This window comes from Triticum aestivum, chromosome 4B, assembly GCF_018294505.1.
Source record: "Triticum aestivum cultivar Chinese Spring chromosome 4B, IWGSC CS RefSeq v2.1, whole genome shotgun sequence".
NCBI classification, from domain to species: Eukaryota; Viridiplantae; Streptophyta; class Magnoliopsida; order Poales; family Poaceae; genus Triticum; species Triticum aestivum.
This window is the reverse complement of record NC_057804.1, coordinates 574969162-574984699: the sequence shown is the minus strand read 5'-3', so window position 1 is coordinate 574984699 and position 15538 is coordinate 574969162. Positions and strand designations below refer to the sequence as shown.

Below are 15538 nucleotides of genomic sequence, written 5' to 3'. Positions count from 1 at the left end.
TTGGGAATCCAGAAACTCATTCATTCATGCACTCAAATCGAATTCATTCCTTTGTAAAGCATCCAGCTCATTCAAAATCATCCTGCCAAGACAATATCTTCCACAACAACAAAAATCAACAACAGGAAGCCAACTTAGCTCTTCACCACAATTCTAAAAACAAGAAGCTATTTCAACACCACAACAAACTAACTGAGAAGTCGATGAATCTAACAGCCAGCTTCTGGCCACAACCCAGATAGAAAGCCACTTGAGCATGTCAAGTTACCTCTGTGGCCCTACCAACCACAACTTCCAGCCTTTTCTTTTCTTTGGACAGATATGCTCTCCCCTGTAATATATCCAAAGAAAGAACCAAGTCAGGTTTTTCTATGAACACAAGACAAGACAATGCCAGACTACACTGCTCCACCACAAGCCAAATTGGCAAGAATCAATCAAGGACCAAAGCAACAAGATCAGATTACACATACTAGAAATGTAAAGGAAAATCAACCTGTATTCTCACCCTTCGGAGGATCAGATTTCCAGCAGCTAACTGACCTTCCATCATCTCAAGCATAGACTGCGTCGCCATCCTCGCCATCATTCCAGACCACTCCCTGGGTAGAGAGAAAGAAAGATTAATTCCATTGTACTAGGCGATGCAATAGTGTACTCGTGGCTACATAAATATAAGTAACCACATTACTGATATGATGCATGGAACAAACAGTATAAAATTGGCTGTCGTTACAGAGTAAACCTGTTCTTGTTTCCTTCCTCTAATGATATTCATTAATATTTAGCAAAAGAAATAAAAACGCCCGCACCCTTCAATTACCACAAAAGAATGGCACTTCAGCCGACTGACGTTCCACTGGAAGATTAAAACAAGCATCTTAACAAGTTACTGTTTTTAACTGTAGCTACCATCATTGAATAATCCTTAAATTTACAGTGAGACTGTGCATGGCTCTTTCTTTCGTGCACTCTGGTGTCATCACAAAGTATATGACAAAACTAATAACAATCTAGCCACCACCAGCAAGATTACATCAACAAAGGAATCAGCAAAGTCAACAAACACACCAACCCTGTAGCACTAGATACATATCAAGAAAAGCTCGCAGCATTAGAGGGAGATTAGCTTTAACATCAAATCTAGCTAATCTTAGAATTCCATAATATTAATTAAATATTAAAGCCAATTGTTAATGCCATTAAGGAGAGACATTTCTCTCAGAAAATAAACGAAGTCCACCATACATTATATTCCAGCAACTAAGACAATAGTGACTAATTCATTTCAGAAAATAAAGAAGCAAGGATAAATGCAACAGTAAGAAACTACATCAACACCAGGAGAGTACAGCAATGCCAAGCAAGTATGGATCAGAGCTTGCAAATCGTCTTATATTGTGGGACGGGAGGAGCAGTTGGCATTTCAATCTCCGTTTCTAAACAGAAAAGCTTAGAGGAAGTTGTGACAATGGGGCATAGTTCAACACAGCAAAGACAAAAAAATAGGATAGACCTTACAATTCTATTTGGTAGCCAAAACTGCAAGGACAGAACTACATAGAAGCATGTCGTTGCCCTTTATTTGTGTATATAATTTCTGAAATAAAGTGAAAATAGGCACTTACTTTCCATATTATGGCATCAAAGCTGAACCCTATGGATCATATTGTCATCAAACGGAGAGGATCACATAAAGAAGGGAAGCAGCTAACTGCAAACCCAATAAAGCAAACTCAAACTAAGAACATGACCCTCCGATAAACTCAAAGCAAAGAAAAGAAACAAAGAGGAGCACAGCCTCCGCATGTTCAGACACACACAGTGCACCAAGCAAAAAGTGAAACAAAATAAATGGGCCATCCGATCGGTCGCACGTATCCCAACTCCCAAGTCACCTAGCAAGCAAGCTAAAGTACCCAATCAGAAAGGTCATTTGATCTTCCCTACTCTGTCTATCATGAATACATCATTTAAAAGCTAAAGCGATTATTTTTCTCAATTGTCTGAGGCACCAACTAAGAGAAAATCACACTCGGTAATGGAGGAACAGTTGTAGTATAACGCCATTGGTTGCCACAAATCATAACTAAGCCAAAACCAACCAGAAAATGATCCTAGTTATAAATTTTGTAATTGAGATGAGACAAATCTGCTCCTCTTACTGCAACGAGGAGGGAGAGAAACGAGCTTAGCATTACCAGGGTTCGGAGGACGACGAACGCGGGGAGGACTACATGGTCAAGCATGATGCAGGAAGGCTTGGTCTCTATTCTCTTCTTATCTGCATCAGGGTGGCCCTAGAGGCACAAATTCTCCTTATCTGTGCCGGGATGGCCTTAGAGGAACAAATTCTCCTTATCTGCGTAAAGCATAAGAAATTCGTTGTCAGTTTGTCATTGTCAAAAAATCAAGTCTGCCATGGCACCTATTCGCTTGCATCACAGAAATACAGAGATAGCCCAAGATAACAAAATTTCAAGCAAAGTGGAACAAGTTCCACACACACACACACAAACTTCAAACTGGTATGTGTGCAACCTGACTTGTATTCAACAAAAGAAACAAGTCACACTTTTTTGTTTGAAATGAGAAACAAGCCTCCCTTACATATTAATCAGCTCAAAGTCTAAGTTGTGTAGATTTGTTGATGCACCAATGATAATTGATAACCACCTTGACATATTCATTTGTAGCCACTTTGGCCCATCAAGTCAGGCATAAAAAAGTTATCTATTACACAAATCTCAATATTTTGTCAGGTTTTAAACATTTTACTGTGCCATCTGATTAGTTTGCAAAAATGCAGAGACGACCACTATAAATAAGCCAGGCCACCATAAAGGCCTAGAAATCACCATGGCACGATGGCAAGCACAAAAAATACCACAGCTCAATGGCCATGGACACAGAGAGAGTGAGAGAGCAGATGAGGGAACCAGTCGCTTACCATCAGCTCTGACAGAGCGGAAGAGTAATGGGGGCCACCTAAGGGGAAGGGCGGGAGCCGTCAGAGTGGAAGAAGAATCACATGGGCACACTACATGGCAGTTCTGTCCTGCACCTGTGAGCGTGAGGAAACTGCATCAGGAAACCAAGCCTACCAACTGCACATCACGACTGAAATGAGGCTCATCAAAATCATTGATCAATAAAGCATGGAATGCAACAAAAATGTCTAGGCTTTGTCCAGAGCTACACAAAAATATCCATCCATTGCTTTGTTCAATGCTACAGATCAGTTGTGCACTTGAACCCTACATTTAAACTTCTATATGATGATCACACAGGAATACTTCCTTGAACAGAAGGATGAATCTCGAGATTTCAGATGCGTGAAAGATAGAACTTTCTTGCAGGACATCCAGGTCCCTACTAATTAACTTAGTTGATCTTAGATTAATGGGAGCAATTTCTAACCGACACAAATATTGAATAGCATCTAATCTTTTGTTGACGAATGCACTTCACTGTAAATTAGGTGACATGCCTACCAAATAAAAATTGAACCTAACTTGAGAGGCTACAATGAAAAAAGGAGCAACAATGGACCTGAGAGGCACCAACTTTAATTGTTCATTGAAAAATTAAGTGTTGAAGCAGAACTAAAGGTAGCAGCTACAAGTGATTGAAATCTATACGAGTGGGATTTTAATCTTTTTTTTGAATAAGAAAGACCACGAAGGGCCTAGATCTTCATTAAAACTACATCGGTTACAACATAAAGCCCACACAAGGACTCACATAAAAGGAAAATAACACCTAAGCCCTTGATTTTGACAAGGACCCTAAACTAGAACTGAAAATTGCAATCGGGTCCACAACATCTTCTTCCTAGATTTAGACTCGCCGTCGCCGGGGACGCACCACTTGGGGCGACGAGACCATCACAGCAGCTTGGAACCGCTTCGAACTCCAGATAGAAGATGCATTTGCCTCCCCTATCGCTCTTTGGCTGGGAGGAAATACACGGCCGCCATTCGGCCAGAAGGGGCAACGACATGGTGTGGTAGACCGGCTGCCAGCGGGCGCCGTATCTCTACCTGATCTGCCGCTGCTGATATGCTCAGAACCCACCTGCAAAAACCAGATCCTCTAGCATCACCATCGCTCCATCCACCTCCATAGAAGCTTGAAGCAACAGAGGAAGGGGACGAATCCTTCTCCAAATCATGGCAGCAACCGAGCTTATTGGAGGATGCACCGACGATGAATCACGCAACAGGGAGTAGCACCATGCCATCGCCACCAACAAGAGCATCGTCGCTAGCCACCATGCGTTGCTCGTACGCGCAGGCGGCGCGCTCCTCATCGGCATATCGCGAGTCCTAGGAATCACGCCCAACACACCAGAACAGAAACTGAACCTACAACTACTATGTACAAGAACACGCCGAGCACCTCCCCCATCACTTCTCTGACGAGCGCTACCGGCGGAGAGGATCCGGGATCAGGCCGGGAAGGAACTGTCTCGAGAGACTCTCAACTGTAGCAGGGGAAGGAGGAGACGTCTCTACCACCCCAAGTGGGATATTAATCAAGTGCACACACACCGTTGCAGAATTGGGAGATCACAAATCAGAATAGCAGGAGAGCATTACACAAGCCAGCTCATAAGGACGAAAAAAAATCTTATTTAAGCCATCAATATCAAATCAGTGCTCGAAAGGAGATAAAGCCATCCACACCAGCATGTTCAAAACTAATATCATAACAAGCATAACTAGAAATACCTAGCATTAAACCTAATGTTCATATAGGACTCCACGTGGCATAGCTTTACAGGAGATACAAGAGCCCTATGAATCAAACAAGCATGCATTTGTGTTGAGGTGATTTTTTTACCTGGGTAGCAGTGCGAGAGATGGCATCCTCCCACTTTGCTTGTCGTATGCAACCCTACTATTTGGTGTCGACTCACTATAATCTATCCTGGAAATTCACAACATGATACTGTGCTCATTTACACGAGAACTTGCTGGTTTCAAGACTGGAAATCATGAAACTGAAAAGTTCAATTGACCACTGTTGCATACCGGACGGCAAAGAATGAAAAATCATCCAGATGGAGATGAGCAGGTCTGGACATGGGTTTCATTGTTCTGGAAGAAGCACTCGGTGCGGCACCCAATAGAGTTGTGAAGATCAGTCAGGGCGACTCATTCTTTCTTCAACAGAAGAAGGCATGAGAGAGACAGGCGGAGAGGGACAAATGAGCTTACCTATACCACCGGAGTCGATTCTGTCCACCGGATGCGAAGGGATAGCCGAGCGGCACGTTGGGGAAGAGCAGCAGGGGCACGGCTAGGGTTCGCTGCCGCCTCCATCTGGTGGCTGCGCGCCCCCATCACCGTGGATCAACAACATAAATTAGCAACTTAACAGGAGGTTCATAACTTGGGATAGTACTTAAAAAAACAAGACATTATTTTGGTCCCCCAGGAAATCTGGCTCAGGCTCTCAGCACAAGCAATCTATAAGCAACAGGAACAATAGAAATGAAATCTAATTACACTTTGATTTATAATTTAAGCCAAGGAAAAGAAGCCGAGCATGCGGCAGTAAATAGCGAGGCAATATGATAAGAAACACAAACCAAATCATATAGTTTGCTCCATATTTGACAAAGGCAACATTTGATTGGTCAGAGGACCTATATAGTTTTTGCATTTTGAATCCAACTTAGCCCCTTGCTGTCCAAAATCAGTGGTGTTTGGAAATAATGCAGCCAGCCAGTTCATAAGGACAAAAAATCCATCTTTTTTAAGTCATCAACATCAAATTAGTGCTAGAAGGGAGATAAAGTCCACACATCGGCATGTTCAAAACTAATATCAGAACAAATACAACATGAAATAGCTAGAGTTAAACCTAAGGTTCATACAGGGACTCCAGCACAGGCCGTAGCATAGCTATACAAGAGATGCAAGAGCCCTAGGAATAAAGCAATCATGCATTTGTGTTGAGGTGATTGTTTTACCTGAGTAGTACCATGAGAGATGGTATTCTCCCACTTCACTTGTTGTATGCACCCCATGCTGTTTAGCTGTAATCCATCCTGAAAACTCATAACACGATAGTGTGCTAATTTCATGAGTAACTCTCTGGTTTCAAGACTGGATATCATGAAACTGAAGAGTTTGATTGACCACTGTTGCATACCAGACATCAAAGTATGAATAACCATCCAGATGGAGATGGGTAGGTGCGGACATGGGTTTCACTGTTCTGGAAGAAGAAGCATTCGGCACACACCCATGTAAGGTTGTGAAGATGAGCAAGGGTGCCTCGTTCTTTCTTTACCAACAGTTGAAGTAGATCTCGCTGGTGATATTGGGCGCCTTCTCCACGTGCACACTATCTCTTCTGCACCTTTGTGAGGAAAATACACCAGGGAAATAAAGCAAACTGGACCTTGATTATTAATATATACACAAACTGAAACCCTGAAGTCTATTTTTTTAATCCATAGTTTTACATTACCATAGTAGACATTAAGCATTTATATGGTGCGTGCACCACATTCACCAAAGTGTCAGATTACATGATTATATGCTCATCACTATCAATCTGTAAGCAAGCAAATGCGAAACTGGAATCAGCTAGGGTTGAAACAGAAAAGAGCAAGGAAACTGAAATCAAATTGTGCCAGTAACATAAAAAATATAGTTCATGCAGCCGCTCAATGATCATGCATTCACTCTTGATTGATTGGCATAAAAAACATTCGACATCCAAAAATGGTGAAGAAACTACAAGAAAAACATAATAGCAGCATTTTTCGAGGTGCTCATGCCATACAGATTATTTTGAATACAACAGAATCAGATGGCATGCATATTAGGAGGTTTCTCTAAAAGACAAACATCTATGAAGTTCCCCAGCATGGGACAACAAGAGATTCCAGCAGAACAAGAAAACTAATATCGGAACAAGCACATCATATAGGGACTCTAGCATGGGACCATGGCATAGCTTTACAGGCGATAAAATATCCCTAGGAATAGAAAAAAGCATGCATTTGTGCTTAGGTGATTTTTTACCTTAGTAGTAGTGCGAGAGATGGCATCCTCCCACCTTGCTTATTGTATGACCCCTGCTGTTTGGCGTCGACTCACTATAATCCATCCTGAAATTCAGAACATGAGTGTGCTCATTTGCATGAGTAACTCACTAGTTTCAAGACTGGATATCATGAAACTAAAGAGTTCAAGTGACAACGGTTGCATAACAGACAACAAAAAAATGATGATTTTTTTTAGTTCATTATTAAATCCACAAGCGCAGTGGTAAAGCTGCTGCCTTGTGACCATGAGGTCACGGGTTCAAGTCCTGGAAACAGCCTCTTACAGAAATGTAGGGAAAGGCTGCGTACAATAGACCCAAAGTGGTCGGACCCTTCCCCAGACCCTGCGCAAGCGGGAGCTACATGCACTGGGGCTGCCCTTTTTTTTATTATTAAATCCACAAGCAGCAAATGAAGCCCATGACTCTGTTGGAAATTTGGGAACCACACATGCCAAACCAAGTCGAACAAAATATTTAAGCCAAGGAAAAAACTGAAGACAAGCATGTGCCCATGAAAATCTCATTGACTGAAGGAACATCGGGTCACACATATAAATGTGCATAACACATAGAGATGCAGCATTTTTACGAACTTATTTATTCAAAGCATCAATTTGACTCGAATAATATGGTATATTTCCTACTTTCACGAAGACCTTGCACAATTGCTAATGATATCCAGAGTAACCCAGTTCCATTAACTTCTCACCACCCTCTGTAGAATGTACATTTGATTATTTGGTCATTTACTAACCTTTTAGTAATATCTTAGACATCCTAAAAGATGGTGTCAAGGAAATGATTACAAGATAACACACAAATCAGCCATGTGCAGTAACTTGACTCAACTTGGTCATTCATCTGGGATCCAGAAAACATGCGCACAGATCATCAATGGCAAAAATCCACTTTTACAAGTTTCCACTTTTCCAAAAGCTAGAGTCCACCATCATAGAATCAACCACGGCACGATTGCCGGCACACAGAGCAGACATAGCTCGAAGGCTAGGTCTTGGAGCTAGAGGGACATAGGTAAGGACTGAAGAAAACCAGGAGATTACCAGAATGGTTGTAGCCAGGGAGGCAGACATGGGAGCCCACAACATCAAACCGCATATGGACTGCTGGAAGGTCTCGATGTCGAGCGCTTTCAGCTAGACAACCGACCGCACATGTCCCTTGAGCATATCAAGTTCCCTCAGCCTGTAACAACCAAGTCAGGTCTCTCTCAAATGAACACAATGCAATAAATGAGAGCATAAGAATATATGGGATTGATCAACAAAGTACCTAAGTAAACAGTAGGGGAAATCAAATTGTCAATCTGCACACATGAAATTGGGGAACAAAATTGGGTAAGGAAAGGAGTTCATGCTCACCTCACAGCATCTGACGAGGTTCATGGAGGAGCGCATGTAGGGTACGCATGTAGGGTACGGTGTTGGGCAAGCGAGCAGCGTGCACATGGCAGGAAGCGGGGCCTAACCTCGACATGGCTACAATCGTTGGAAGATGAACCTTAAGGACAGGTAGCCCACAACGGCACCAGTTCCCCCACAACATTGAAATTGAACCGCGGAGCCAAATCCTGCACCAAACTAGCAGAAATACCATTCATTAAAACAGCACACCCTGAGGCCACACGTGACATGCTCAACAAATTTCCCAAGAGAAGAAGAGCTGGAAGGACCAGGAAACGGAGGGTAGTTCCTCACCTGCACAAGCAGCCCGGTGGAGGCGAGCTCAGCGAAGGAAGCAGTGGCCGCCCCTCCTCCTCTCCTAGCGTGGGACTGTGAAGAAGGGGAGGCATCAGGCTAGCTAGGCTTGGTCTTCTTGGGCAGCAGGTAGGTGGCGATGTCCACCATCGTCACGACAGCCGTGCTTCTCGTCTTTTAGGACCACGCCATTGATAACCCACGTGGACACCCTTGTCGATGAGCTAGATGCTACCTTTGATGCAGACCTGAACCTAAAATTAGGTTAGTTAGTAATTGAGCCATTACCAAATTTAAGTCACAAAACAATAGTAAAAAAAAATCTAAGTCACAAAGCAGAGGTCCATGCAGATAAAAATAAGTGAGGAAAGGTCCATGGCTATAGACAATGCAAACATAACAGTGACCAACCCAGAAATTTAAACAACAGCTATGTTATGGAACCCTTTCAAGAGGAGAACATCCCTGATCAATCTAAGAAATACACATTGCACATCGCCTGTACACTACACGTGACTTGGTAAAAAGGTTTATAAATCAAATATCATCCAGTACACGGTACTAACTAGACAACCCAGTAAGTTCCAGAACCACATGTGTAAACTCTAGCATTAAGATTCGCACAGACCAGTTGCATTAGTTGATGATCAAATCTTAAAACTATCTATGCTTTAGAATTTGGAACGCGTGAATGGATTAATTACCCAGATCGGTTTCAGCGTGTCGACATCCATCTTGACCTCCTACACGAGCTACTGGTAGACCGGCAGCTTACCGAGGCCGCATGCAAAGTGGAGGGCATCCATGCCCATGTAGGTGGCATTGACCACTGTCACCTAACCGGGATCCCATGCCCCTGCACGTCCAACTCCTTTGCAAATCTTCAGTTAACCAAAAAGGGGACGCTTTTAGTTACCAATCATGACAAGAACATAGCTCTATCAGAGAAGCAGAAATTAAATAGGTGAATTTAATCTACAGAGAAAAGCCAGTGTCTTCCTAAAGCTACTACTACTATGTATTTGGACCTGTTCTAGCCAACTTGCGTTTGGACACTCCAGTTAACCAAAACTCTTTGTGTTTGGACGCTTTCTAACCGCTTGTGTGCTTTCGTGAGTAGTCCTCTCCTCCTATATCAGGACACGGTGACTATTATTTGAGAATGGGTAAAAAAAGTGAGAGAGAAAACGACAAGAAAGGCAGACTAAATACACTAAACTCCAACAAGAGAAGATGCACCTATACAGCAAGAAAGGCATGAGCCTTGGTGAGCCCATGCCACCTAAAGGTTAAAAAGAACAGGGTCATATTCTTCTCCTGAGCTTTTGGTTCCCCGAAGAAATCTGGCCACCAGGACAAAAAACACTTAGAATTTAAACCCACATAAAATCCCAGAACACCAAAATACAAATTCAGAATTCATAGGTTCTACTTGTAAAAATCAAGAAATCCTAGTAAGAGAATCATGAACAAGAAGAGCACAATTCAGCGAAATCCCATCATCGAACAAGAAAGCGAAAGGGCATACATGCTGGAATCGAGTAAGAAGGCAAGTGATTCTTTGTTGCTGCAGGTGCTCCTCATGGGGAGCAGGGAGGCAGAAGAAGATTGCATCCAATAAATTTCTACATATAATGATATAAACACAAGTATATTCAAGTATTCAACAGCAAAATTCAGAGTTCCCTCTTAATTTTCATAACGAAAGAGGCAGAGCAAGGAGAGAGAACTCCAAGGCAGCAAGCTCACTGCTTACAAGCTAAATAACAAGAAAGCTCAAATAAGCACTTAGTTTTGATAAAACAAGTTGGGGGGATTTCATTACCACGAATGAAGTATCTATAGTGTAGTGACCCAACACAACAACAGCTGCAAAAATGAGTCACAGGAAACATAGCTTCTGAAGAGCTTGACTTCATATGAATGGAGGAAATTCAGAAGAAGAAAAACTTTGACAATTCAGCCAGCAATCACAAAGTCCCCTCTACAGATGAGAAGCCCACATTATAGGCCAAGAAAGAAACATCCTATACAAAGGAAACAAGAGAAAAACAACAACAACAACAAAGGCAAAAGTAAAAAACCTGAACTCAAACAAGAGAAGATGCACGTATACAACAAGAAAGGAAGTAGCTTCGTGAGGCCATGTCACCTAAAGGTAAAAAACAGGGCGATATTTTTTCCCTGGGCTTTCAATTCCCCAGGAAAATCTAACCGCCAGGATGAGACGCCTTCAGAATTGACACCCACCTAAAATGCCCAAACACCAAAAGACGAGCTCAAAATTCAGAGGTCCTACTTGTACAAATCCAAGAAATCCTGGTAAGAGAAGCATGAACAATGTACACCACAATTCAGCCAAATCTCATCATCGAACAAGAAAAGCGGGGAAGGGCATACATGCAGGAAACAAGAGTGAAGGCAAGCGATTCTCTGTTGAGGTAGCTGCAAGAGCGAACTGAGGATGCAGGTGCACTCCTAGTGGGGGGCAGGTAGGCAGAAGAAGATTGCGTCCAAAGAACCTTTACATATAAACACAAGTATATTCTACGACAAAATTCAGATTTCCCTCTTAATAATTTTCAGAAAGAAAGAAGTTACAGGGTTTGCAGTTTTCAGTGTCATATTTGCAAACCAACATCACTAGTGCAGAATGCAATTTGGTTTTGGTGCCAGCTAATGGAGGATGTGCAGGTATGCAAGGTCACGAAATAATTTGGGGATTAATCACATGTGACATGACGACCAAATGAGAGGTCAAACAAACAGTAGAGTTGAAAAATCAAAGCCAGCAAGGATAGTTCATAGTAGACTTGTTGTTCTTAGGGAATCCAGGCTATAAACTTGAGAAAACAGAAGGCCTAGGGCATCCAACTACCTACTGTGAGCATTGTTTATTTACATTTTGCAGATTCATGATTCTGATATGCAATCTCTGATATAAGCATCAACTGCCTACCTACAGTGGCAGATTCATTGTGAGCATTGTTTCCTCTGATGCACATGATTCTGATATGCAATCTCTGTCGGCAAATTGCCAATTTTGAAGACTGTGCTATGGTGAAACCAAGAGCTCATGCTTGATTCCAGGACATGGTAAAAAGCATTACTGCTGCTTTCATATGAAACAGCCAAACTTTCTCTAGTTATCAGATCAGAAATGATCTAAACTAAGAGAGCACCAGATTTAAGAATTCAACAAGATAGAAGTTTTTGTGTTTTCAACAAGTCAGACTAATCCATCCACAAGCTCTTATCTTACAACCACTCAACTCTTGTACGTACACCCTAAAGAAAGGAAGTCTTTGCCTTTGGGAAGAAGATACATGATGCACTCAGGACTAGTGCTGCTATCCGGGGGGGTAGATCACAACACTAGCAAGTTCACTACTGTAGTAAGTAAACGAAACTAAGATAATTTTTTGCATCACGTATGGATCTATCCATCATACAGTAGCAGTAGTAGTACTAGTGGATCAGATCATAAATGACCAAACTTTCTCTTGGCCAGTATACTTGCTCCAATGATCAGATCAGAAATGGTCTAAATTAACAGAGCATCAAATTTCAGAATTCAACAACATAGCAAGTTAAGTGGTTTGAACGAGCAGTCATACTACCGGAACAAGGCAGATGCACTTATGAACCATGCAAACAAAGGCATATTGAGAAGCAACACTACTAGAACAGACTCTTGGTGCTCTGCTAATTAACATGTCCTGTTCCACACAATAACAGTAGCACATGCATACAAGGCATAATACAACAAGCATGTGACGAGCACTGAACCTCAGAGGCAAATCAAAAGCAACGGATGTGGAACTAGCAGGGTAAAGAACAAGCAAAAGACTCTCATTACCTCATGCAGACCTCGTCAGGGTCCACGCCCAAGAGCAGAAGGCTCTTTACAGTCTGTATCTTGAGTTTGCAATCCAGGCCCTAGGCTCCAAAGACAGAATAACTTAGCAGCATTATCATCGAGGTATCTCCGGTAGGTAAGCTTCACAAATCATTTATCCTGTAAGAATGTATGCGTTCACAAGAAGATTTCAGAACAAAGCAAAGAAAAACATGAACTTCATGCAAAATAGGTGTGTACAAACTCAAGAAGATGCATTATTTTTTATTTGTTAAAGCAACTGCCACAACAGCCATCTATTTTCTAACAAGTACAGTGAACTTCATAAATCCAACTACATCAATCAGTCTTATTCAGCCATCTATTTAAATTCAGTCAAGCAAGCAAATCAGGGAACTAAGCCTATGAAATTGAAATCTGAGACAGCAGGCAGAGCAAAGTGGTCAGTGCTCGACTCTGTTCGACATTACTACCATGTTGGTTAGTGCAACATAAATATAACCTTGAAGATAAGAGCAGACCATAGATAGGAGCAGGATTACTCTTGAAGATGGCCAACCCAGGCTCACATCTTTTGAGAAGATCCAATCCAAGAGTACGGATGAATGTAGTCTCAGGAAAACATATAACAACATATCATTTTCCATATCCACAATGCTGAATAACTAGTAGTCTATCTGTATCTCAAATGAGTAGCAGGTCACCATAAAAACACCCACCACAATAAATTTTGTGTTTTCTCAGCCGAGCATATACATCGGCAACATATTCGACTACAAAAATGCACCCATGATGTAGCGGCGGATATAGACAATGAGGCATAATTAGCAATAAAGTGCATAATATTTAAGACCAGATCTTTGTTGACTAGTAACAGTACATTTTAATACCACCTCAATGGATGTTACTAAATTGTTTTAGTGATTCAGGTGGTGACTCTCTCTCCCCCATGTTAATTACCTTAAAATTTTGTTTAATGAGAGCAAAGACGTGCTTTTAGTAAGTAATTGTCACAAGAACGCACCATCTCAAGAATAAGAGTTAAAGACAACCTTTAAGTCGCAACCACATACACATCATCTCATGAGATAAAATTGAACCTTTCAACAATCTGCGAGAAAACTCCGCCTATGTTGTCTCAACATAGCCGGTCCCAAGCCCGGGTAAAGGAGGAGGGTTGTGATAGGCTTGGCGAGCCAACGTAAAAACTCAACCACTCTTATGGAGATGAAACCCAAAAGATTTTCATTGGGGCGTAACCCTCTCAGCGACGCGCCACATCGGAACCCGGGTGTGGTGGAAAATGGGCAAGGGCCGGGGCGTCACCCCTCAAGTGGCGCGCCGTATCTTGATCCGGATACGGTGGCAAGTGAGCGAGGATCGGGTCATCGCATCCTTAGTGGCGCGCTACATCGGCGCCCGGATGTAGTGGAAAATGAGCAAGGGTCTTCGCATTTGACTCGACGAGTGCGAAGGGTAAGGAAGCTAGCCAAGCCTAGGAGGATTTGCTTAGGTAGCTGGAACGTAGGGTCTCTGACAGGGAAGCTTCGGGAGCTAGTTGATGCAGCGGTGAGGAGAGGTGTTGATATCCTTTGCGTCCAAGAAACCAAATGGAGAGGATAGAAGGCGAAGGAGGTGGAGGATACCGGCTTCAAGTTGTGGTACACGGGGACGGCTGCAAACAGAAATGGCGTAGGCATCTTGATCAACAAGAGCCTCAAGTATGGACTGGTAGACGTCAAGAGACGTGGGGACCGGATTATCCTGGTCAAGCTGGTAGTTGAGGACTTGGTTCTCAATGTTATCAGCGCGTATGCCCCGCAAGTAGGCCACAATGAGAACACCAAGAGGGAGTTCTGGGAAGGCTTGGAAGACATGGTTAGGAGTGTACCGATTGGTGAGAAGCTCTTCATAGGAGGAGACCTCAATGGCCACGTGGGTACATCTAACACAGGTTTTGAAGGGGCGCATGGGGGCTTTGGCTATGGCATCAGGAATCAAGAAGGAGAAGATGTCTTAAGCTTTGCTCTAGCCTACAGCATGATTGTAGCTAACACCCTCTTTAGAAAGAGAGAATCACATCTGGTGACTTTTAGTAGTGGCCAACACTCTAGCCAGATTGATTTCATCCTCTCGAGAAGAGAAGACAGGCATGCGTGCCTAGACTGTAAGGTGATACCTGGAGAGAGTGTTGTACCCCAGCATAAGCTGGTGGTTGCTGACTTCCGCTTTCGGATTCGTGTCCAGCGGGATAAGCGTGCCAAAGTCGCTAGAATGAAGTGGTGGAAGCTCAAGGGGGAGGTAGCTTAGGTGTTCAAGGAGAGGGTAATTAAGGAGGGCCCTTGGGAGGAAGGAGGGGATGCGGACAATGTGTGGATGAAGATGGCGACTTGCATCCGTAAGGTGGCCTCGGAGGAGTTTGGAGTGTCCAGGGGAAGGAGAAGCGAAGATAAGGATACCTAGTGGTGGAATGATGATGTCCAGAAGGCGATTAAAGAGAAGAAAGATTGCTTCAGACGCCTATACCTGGATAGGAGTGCAGACAACATAGAGAAGTACAAGATGGCGAAGAAGGCCGCAAAGCGAGCTGTTGGTGAAGCAAGCGGTCGGGCATATGAGGACCTCTACCAACGGTTAGGCACGAAGGAAGGTGAAAGGGACATCTATAAGATGGCTAAGATCCAGGAGAGGAAGACGAGGGATATTGGCCAAGTCAAATGCATCAAGGACGGAGCAAGCCAACTCTTGGTGAAGGACGAGGAGATTAAGCATAGATGGCGGGAGTACTTCGACAAGCTGTTCAATGGGGAGAATGAGAGTTCTACCATTGAACTGGACAACTCCTTTGATGAGACCAGCATGCGTTTTGTGCGGCGCATCCAGGAGTCTGAGGTGA

General features: G+C 43.0%; 1 long non-coding RNA gene across 3 annotated transcripts; it reads right to left on the bottom strand.

Moving 5' to 3' along the window:
- Positions 1 to 27: 27 nt before the first annotated feature.
- LOC123093345 (uncharacterized) lies at positions 28 to 13910 on the bottom strand. 3 transcript variants are annotated; one of them, XR_006445296.1, is made up of 16 exons: positions 13145 to 13910; positions 12643 to 12801; positions 9488 to 9664; positions 8784 to 9037; positions 8448 to 8666; positions 8130 to 8271; positions 7044 to 7129; positions 6163 to 6372; positions 5981 to 6058; positions 5223 to 5334; positions 5037 to 5102; positions 4846 to 4932; positions 2951 to 3064; positions 2202 to 2362; positions 497 to 602; positions 28 to 331 (listed from the first exon to the last, which is right to left on the bottom strand). It is a non-coding gene; the product is annotated as an uncharacterized lncRNA (long non-coding RNA). The 3 variants fall into 3 exon arrangements; XR_006445295.1 differs by having other exon boundaries at positions 13164 to 13910; XR_006445297.1 differs by lacking the exon at positions 9488 to 9664 and having other exon boundaries at positions 13164 to 13909.
- Between the last annotated feature and the right edge of the window lie 1628 nt (positions 13911 to 15538).